At 48.7% G+C, this 8,460-nt stretch overlaps 1 non-coding gene across 1 annotated transcript; it reads right to left on the minus strand.

Annotated features, from left to right (window-relative positions):
* Window positions 1-233: 233 nt before the first annotated feature.
* LOC130030918 (U2 spliceosomal RNA) lies at window positions 234-426 on the minus strand. The gene has a single exon (XR_008793573.1). It is a non-coding gene; the product is annotated as a U2 spliceosomal RNA (small nuclear RNA).
* Window positions 427-8,460: the final 8,034 nt, after the last annotated feature.

Raw genomic sequence — 8,460 nt, forward strand, 5'->3', positions numbered from 1 at the left:
ATATTAAATATTGTAATCAAATATTATGAACTACTTTATAAAAATAAAATAAAATTTAAAAATTCTGTTTAAGTATGCCACAGTGGTGCTGGGGTTGGGGTTGGAATATTGCATGCCTGTAATAAATGCACCATGGACAACTTTGTAAACCACAGTGCTTAAACTGGGGGGAAATTTTATTTAAGGGGCTGGAGAGATAGTATAGCTGGTTGGGCTTCCGTCTCCAGCATCCCATTTGGTCCCCACGCCTCACTAGGAGTGACCTCTGAGTGGAGAGCCAAGAGGCCTGAGCACAGCTGGGTGTGGCCCGGAAATGAACAAACAAAATCCTTTTAAAACACTGTCCTCAGATAGAGGATATATCAGATACCAAGCTGATAAGATCAGCTATTATACTTGACCCTAACCAAAAGGCCAAGGAATGATCTAAAACTTTAAAAAGTCTATTTACTGTGCAGCCAGACAGACTGTACAGTGGGCAGAACACTTGACTTGCACGCAGCTGACCTGGACTTGAACCTGGACAGATCCCTGAGCACAAGCCAGGAGAAAGCCCTGAGCACAGCCTGTGTGGCAGAAAGAAGAAGAAGAAGAAGAAGAAGAAGAAGAAGAAGAAGAAGAAGAAGAAGAAGAAGAAGAAGAAGAAGAAGAGGAAGAGGAAGAGGAAGAGGAAGAGGAAGAGGAAGAGGAAGAAGAAGAGGAAGAAGAAGAAGAAGAAGAAGAAGAAGAAGAGGAAGAAGAGGAAGAAGAGGAAGAAGAGGAAGAAGAAGAAGAAGAAGAAGAAGAAGAAGAAGAGGAAGAGGAAGAGGAAGAAGAAGAGGAAGAAGAGGAAGAAGAGGAAGAGGAAGAGGAAGAGGGAAGAGGGAAGAGGGAAGAGGAGAAGGAGAGGAAGAGGAAGAAGAAGAAGAGGAAAAGGAAGAGGAAGAGGGAAGAGGGAGGAGGAGAAGGAGAGGAAGAGGAAGAAGAAGAAGAGGAAAAGGAAGAGGAAGAGGGAAGAGGGAGGAGGAGAAGGAGAGGAAGAGGAAGAAGAAGAGAAAGAGGGAGGAGGAGAAGGAGAAGAGGAAGAGGAAGAAGAAGAAGAAGAAGAGGAAGAGGAAGAGGAAAAGGAAGAGGAAGAGATAGAGGGAAGAGGGAAGAGGGAGGAGGAGAAGGAGAGGAAGAGGAAGAAGAAGAAGAAGAGTCTGTTATAAAAAGTGATTCAGGAGAGTTCAACTTTAGCTGAGGATTTTAGCACTCTAGCTAATTTTGTTCAAAATTTTCTTTTTATGTTTTTCCAGAAGTGATAAGCCACAGTTTATTGATCTGAAGATGTATATTTAATAAAATATCTTTGAATGGAGTTGGATAGAGAGCTCAGTGAGCTGAGTATGTGTTTGCCTGGGGGAGATGAGGGTTCAAACCCCAATACTGCATAGTCCCCCCTGCTTCCAGTGCTAACGGGAAGGACCCCTGAGTACCAGGCTGGGTACTTGAGTAATTACCCCCCATTCTGGACCACTGTCAGGTGTAGCCCCCAAATCCAGAGTAAATAACAATAAACAACACAAAAGAAATTTCTTAGAACCAGATGCTTCATTAAATGCGTGGCTTTTTAGATTTGATTAAATATAACATGCAAATATATATACTTCTAAAAGTCTAAATACGTTATTTCAAGAATTATTATTATAATTTTTTCTTTTTGGGTCACACCTGGCAATACACAGGGGTTACTCCTGGCTGTGCACTCAGAAATTATCCCTGACGGTGCTCAGGGGACCATATGGGATGCTGGGAATCGAACCCGGGTCGGCCGCATGCAAGGCAAACACCCTACCCGCTGTGCTATCACTCCAGCCCCCTATTTCAAGAATTATTAAATAAAAATCTCAGATTAAAAAGCCAGAGAGAGAGAGAGAGAGTACAGTGAGCAGAGCGTTTGCTTTGTAAGCAGTCAACCCATAGTTCAATCTCTGACACCCCATATAGTCACCTGAACCCTGTCAGGAATGATTCCTGAGCGCAGAGATAGGAGTAAGCCCTGAGCACTGCCAGGTATGTGACCCAAAGACAAAATCAAACAAAACCAAGGTTGAAAAGCATTGGACCAGAGAAATAAAGCAGGGTTTAAGGCACTTGCCTTGTGACCCTCAGACCCAGTTAGAATCCTTGGCATAGCATATTGTCCCCTGAGCACCACCAGGGGTCTCTCCTGGGCCAGAGCCAGTAGTAGCTCCTGAGCACTGCTAGACCACCCTCCCACCATACATCCATACATCTAAGTATGCCATCATCTTTGGTGGTCTTTTTCTTTGCTTTTTTATTTTTTGTTTTTTTTTCTTTTGGACCACACTTTGAAGTGCTCAGCGACAACTCCTGGCTCTGTGCTTGGGGGTCACTCCAGGGTCCATACAGTGCCGGGGACTGAACTGGGGTAGGCTGAATGTGCAAGGCAAGTGCCTTAATCCTGGTACTATCTTTCAACCATTTTTTTTTAAACAGGACTCAGGGAATTCGATCCCCAGTGTTTCAGACGAGGTGAACTATAGTTCGATGTAGAAGATAAAATCTGACTAGATGGGCGGAGGAGACAGCTCAAAGGACAGAAGAAGTGTGAGAGGCCCTGAGGTTGATCCCAGCTCAGATGGCTCCCCAACATCAGATGCTCTGAAGGACAGCTCGCAAGAGACCTTTCTGGAGCAGCCTTCAACCACCAACTCTTATTTATTTTGTTTTATTTGATGGGGGGTGGGGGGGTGTCATATCCAGCAGTGTTCAGGGCTTGCTATTGATCTAGCTCAGGGCTCACTCCTGATGGGGCTCAGTAGACCGTCCGTGGTGCTGGGGATCAATCTCAGGTTAGCTGCAAGCAAGGTAAGTGCTGTAACCCTTGAACTATCTCTCTGCCTCTCAACCACCAATGTAATTTATTGGCTGCGGTGTGTTCTTTATTTATTGGGGTATTTGGGAGGATGGTGAATCGTGAAGGAGAAAAAGTTGGGCAGAACATTAAAAAGACCATTATTGCATGATTTCACTTATATCACATTTGTTAAGTTCATAAATACGCCCAATATGTACATGGTTCTCCACCGCATCCCAGCACAGCCATGAGTAAGTAGTGCCCGAGCACCTCTGGGTGTGGGCCAACTCCCCACTCCCCTAATTTGTAGACACCAAGGTAGCAGGGGGTTGAGGGAAGAGGGAAGGCTATTGTCTAGTATGTACAGCATTTTAGTTTGGAGCAATCAAAAGGTTTTGTTGTGGGGCCAGAGCAATAGTACAGCAGGTAGATAGAGTGCTTTGCACGCAGCCGATCCAGGTTCAACCCACAGCATTCCATATGGTCCCCTGAGCACCGGCAAGAGTAATTGTTAAGTAGAGAGACAGGAATAACTTTTGAGCTTTGCCAAGTGTGACCAAAAACAAAAAGAAAAAAGTTAATGGGACTGGAGACAGGACTTACTGAAGCAGAGCATTTGCTTGGCATATGCAAGCCCTTGATTTGATCCTTGGCACCAAAGGCCTTCCCAGGACCACCGGGTATGACTCTGGTAGATCCCAGCACTGCCAGGCCCAAGTAGTTCCATGTGGCTGGCCCCACATACCTTTGTACCTGCACAAAGGACTGAATATCACTGAGAGTATCTTCAGGCCCGAGAATCTCCCTGTACAAAAACAACACTGGAAATGCAGTGGTAGGTTGGTTGCTTGCACTCAACTCCGTGTGCATATGAATTTATTTAATGCCACCCAAATGGCTGTACGCTTAAATGGTTATAATGGTAAATGGTGAGGTCAGAATGATAGCACAGAGGATAGGATGCTTTCCTTATACACACCCAACTTAGATTGGATCCCCAGCATCCCATAGGTCCCCTGAGCACCTCTAGCAGTGATCCCTGAGTGCAGAGCCAGGAATAAGCCCTGAGCACCACTGGATGTCGTCTCCAAACAAATCAAAAACAAAAAATAAAGGCAAATGGTTGCTTGCTCTGCAAGCCATGTTCCCCCCTTAAGTATATCTCACTTGTATTAAGTATGTATCTCAAAGAGTCTCAATGACTCTTTCCTTGCTTTTTTTCCCACTCAAGACCAACTTGGCTTGCCCCAGCCGCATTCACTCTCCAAGTTCTTGGGGCTCAAGAGGATGCTTTCAGGCCTCAGCGATTCTCCCAGTGACTCCATGGACCAGTCTCAGAAACTGGTGGAAAATATAAGTGACCACGCCGCGCCCTGTCCCCATCCAAACCAAGGCTCTGGGCCACTGAAACTCTCCAGGTTACTCAGAATGTTTGGAGGATTTAAACTAGGGCAAGGGAAGGGCATGGGTGTGGGGGTGGACAGACGCTCCTGAGCAGAACTCCCCAAGTTATGTTGCCTACCTCTCCCTTCCCTAAGGAAAAAAAATCACCTGTGCACTCTCCCTGGAAATCTACCTTCCTTAAGTGCCAAAAAAACAAAAACAAAACAAAACAAAACAAAACAGAAAAACAACAACTGGAGGGAAAGTGCCCCCAAGTTGCAATATACCCTCATTGTTTCAGCAGACCCCATAGAGGGCAGTATCTCCCACTTTGGGAAATGCTATCTAGGGTCATGAGCTGGGGTGACAGATTCAAACAAACCCTGCAAACAACTCTGATCTTTTATAAGGAAAGATTTATTTCATAGGGCAAACAACATCCTTCAAAATCCCCATCCTCGCTGACACCCCTGAGCCTGAGTTTGAATACAGTCTCCTGCATCTTGCTCTCTGTTCCTGCTCCCAGGGTTTTGATAAGACCCTGGTCCCACGGCCCCCTCTCTCTTTCAGGTCATATCCCTCATGGTTGTCCCAAGGACCCACTTCTAGCTTGTTCCCTCTGCCCATGAGGCTCAACTGTAATTTTCAACTCTGGGAACGGACAGTGACAAACAGACCACAGCTCCTGGGCTGAAGCCGGCGGAATGACTCAGTATCTCCCACCTCCAGGAGGGCCCAGTCTTGATGACTCAGACGGTCTGTTAATAGGTAAATCTCCTCCCAGGAAGCCGGCAGCCCTGGCAACCCCCCCCCCCCCCCACCACCACCACCACCACCTGAGTCACGGGTCCTGGGTGCTCCTATCAACACCCGGTTGCCTCAGATCCAGGGAGGCAGCAGGAAAAATGAGTGATAAGCAGAGGGAGAAAGAGGATGAAGTTGACAGGCTGAGATTCTCAGGAGGCTGGCTGGGGTCCCTGGGATGGTTCAAAGAGCCTAGCACACACTTCGCATGCTAGGGCCCCCTGTTCAATCCCCGACACCGCATGGTTCCCCCTAAGCACTGCTAGGTGCATCCCCCAAGCATGGAACCAGGAGCATCTCTGGATGTGACCCCTCCCCACCAGATTCAGGAGGCCAAACTTGGTCCTCACCTGCGGTTGACCTCAGATGGTCCAACAAAGGGCTCAGTGCCCCTCATGCTACAAGAGACTGTCCACCCTAAGTTAGTGAACTCAGGACTGGCTTAGAAGAAGAGAAGGTGAGTCATGGCTGAAGACAAATTCTGGCCCATTTCTGTGTGAAGGAAGGGACCTTGGGGGTGCTTTATCCTTGAGATTTCTTTGTCCCTGAGAAGCCTGCTGGGGGGCAGGGAGACCTCCATGAGAGGAGGGAAGAGGGCAGGCTCAGAAGTGAGGAGATGTGCTGGAGTGATAGCATAGCAGGTAGGGCATTTGCCAGGTTTGATTCCCATATGGTCCCCTGAGCACCACCAGGAGTAATTCCTGAGTGCAGAGCCAGGAGTAGAGTAACCCTTGTGCATCGCCGGGTGTGACTCAAAAAGGAAAAAAAATGGTGGGGAGGTTGGCAAGGAGGGCAGCTAGTACTAGGAGGCTACACTGCCCCAAACCCTCGGTTTGACCACACGGCTGCGTGCAGCTCGCTCTACTCTCATCCTTCCCAGCCCTTGTCTCTGTCCAGTTCTGCTTTTCTTTCTTGTCTCCTCTCACTTTCCTTGTCTCCTCCATCCCAGTCTGGGAGAGAAGCTCCAACTCCCGCCTGAGGGTGTGTGTGTATGTGTGTGTGTGTGTGTGTGTGTGTGTGTGTGTGTGTATGTGTGTGTGTGTGTTTCCTGTTTGGATGGTGACTGGCATCTATGCAAGGAGGCAGCCGTCAACTCATCCTGTTTTCTTGCTGCTGACACAGTGGGTTGTGACACTAGCAAGGATGCCTAGTCACAACGTCTCCCCTCCCCCTCACAAACGGGGTGGGGCCTGGGGCACGGACACACATAGACACACAGACACAGCTGCTGCTGGGTCGGCCTGCTCTATTGAGGTTTGGGGCTCTATCACCCCGTATCTGAGATGTTTTGAGCTGGCCTGCTGAGCCAAGGTCACCTCATCCATCACCTCCTCTGTCACCTCTTCCTTTACCTCCTCTGCTGCTGATGTGGTACAGACTCAGGACCCAGAAAGCTCCACTGAGCACATGCTGCTCAGAGCTCCTATTCCTTTCCCTTTTCTTTTCTTTTCTCTTCTCTTCTTTTCTTTTCTTTTCTTTTCCTTCCCTTCCCTTTTCTTTTCTTTTCTATTCTATTCTTCTCTTTTCTTTTCTTTTCTTTTCTTCTCTTCTCTTTTCTTTTTTCTTTTCTTTTCTTTTCTTTTCTTTTCTTTTCTTTTCTTTTCTGGTTTTTGGGTCACACCCAGCAGTGCTCCGCTTGCTCCTGGCCCAGCACTCAGGGATCACTCCTGGAGGGATCAGGAGACCCTATGGGGACTGGGGATTGAACCTGGGTCTGCTGCATGCAAGGCAAACTTTACCTTAACCCTGGTACTATCTCTCCAGCCTCAGTTACCATTTTCTTCAGGAGGGAGTTAGGGCAGAGAAGACAAAAGGCCTCCTGAGAAATGAGGCCCCATCCACCACCCCGTCTCCTTTCTGCTCGTCCCTCCTGCCAGGGCCTCCCACTCCTAGTCTCAGATGGTTTCTCCACACAGAGTTTCTCCTGTGCAGAGCTAGGTTGGAGATTGACAGAGCTCCCCTGGGGTGGGGGTGGGGGGGCATGGCGTGAGTGGGAAGGCAGACAGGATCAGAGCAGACAGGTGGAGGGGGGGTCAGCGCTGGAAGAGAGCCGGGATCTGGGATAGCCAGGCCAAGGCCTGGGTTTGCTGTCAGGGTGCTTCCCTCTAGCCTAGCCCCTCTGAACCTGGGTGGCCTAGAGGATCAAAGGAAAAGACCCCAATGCAAGGATCCCTCCAGGGGCTTCTGGGACTTCTGGAGGTCATCTGGAGTCCAGCAGACTCTGACTCATGGCCAACTGTATGCAGCTGTGACAGTGAAGGACCAGTAGAGCTGGCCGGGGTGGGGGCGGAGGGACCCCACTGGGTCTACCACGCCCCCACTAAACACTTAGTCATGGCTTGTCTGCACTTCATACTGAGCTGTGGTGGGGCCTGGATTTTGTGGGGTTTTGTTTTCTTCAGTGGGGAGGGTGTGACCCAGCAGGGCTCAGGAAGTCCTGGGGCCCCACTGGTGATTCTCAGGCAACTGGATTCAGTCCAGTGGGCACCATGTTGCGCCAGCATTGTGGTGCCTCCAGCATCACACCCAACAGTGCTGAGGGACTGCATGGTGCCAGGGATCAAACCTGGGTTGGGCACATGCCAGGCACATGCCCAAACCACTGTCCTATTTCCTTCAGATTCTATATTTCTGTCAGTTCTTGAAACTCTTCAAAAGCCTCGAAGGGTCGATCCCAAGTCCCTCATCCTCAGCCCCCACCCTGAGACCATTAGCAGGAACCCCCAAATTACAGTCTGGAACCTAGCCTCAAGAACACACATGAGGAGCTGGAGCAATAGTTCAGCAAGAAGGGTTTTTGCCTTGCTTACAGCCAGCCTGGGTTCAATCCCTAGGATCTTATATGGTTCCCTGAGCCTGCCAAGCGTGATCCCTGAGTGCAGAGTTAGAAGTGAACCCTGAGAATACCACACACACACACACACACACACACACACACACACACACACAATTTTGCTTATTTGTGTGGTAATGTGCACAGAGGCATGGCCATGAAGGCGTCTGGCACACAGCAAAGGTACAAGGTAAGTGAATCTTGGAAAAAAACAGGGGCCAGGAGGACTGGACCAACGTTGGAAGCTTGTCACTCACATACTTGCAAGGGCAAGTATGTGAGAGGGAAAGAGAAGTTAGGATAGAGAAAGAATCACTATGACAATGATAGTTGGAAATGATCACTCTGGACAAGAACTGAGTGCTGAAAGTGGGTAAAGGGATATACCTGATACGCTTTCAGTATGTGTATTGAAAATCATAATGCCCAAAAGAGGAGAGAGAGAGAGAGAGAGAGAGAGAGAGAGAGAGAGAGGGAGAGAGAGGGAGAGAGAGGAAAAGTGTCTGCCATATAGGCAGACTGGTAGGGGTACAAGGGTACTGACCGAGTGGGGACATTGGAAATGCACACTGGTGAAGGGACTGGTGTTGGAACATTG

This window comes from Sorex fumeus, unplaced genomic scaffold, assembly GCF_029834395.1.
Source record: "Sorex fumeus unplaced genomic scaffold, SorFum_2.1 ptg000044l, whole genome shotgun sequence".
Classification (NCBI taxonomy): Eukaryota; Metazoa; Chordata; class Mammalia; order Eulipotyphla; family Soricidae; genus Sorex; species Sorex fumeus.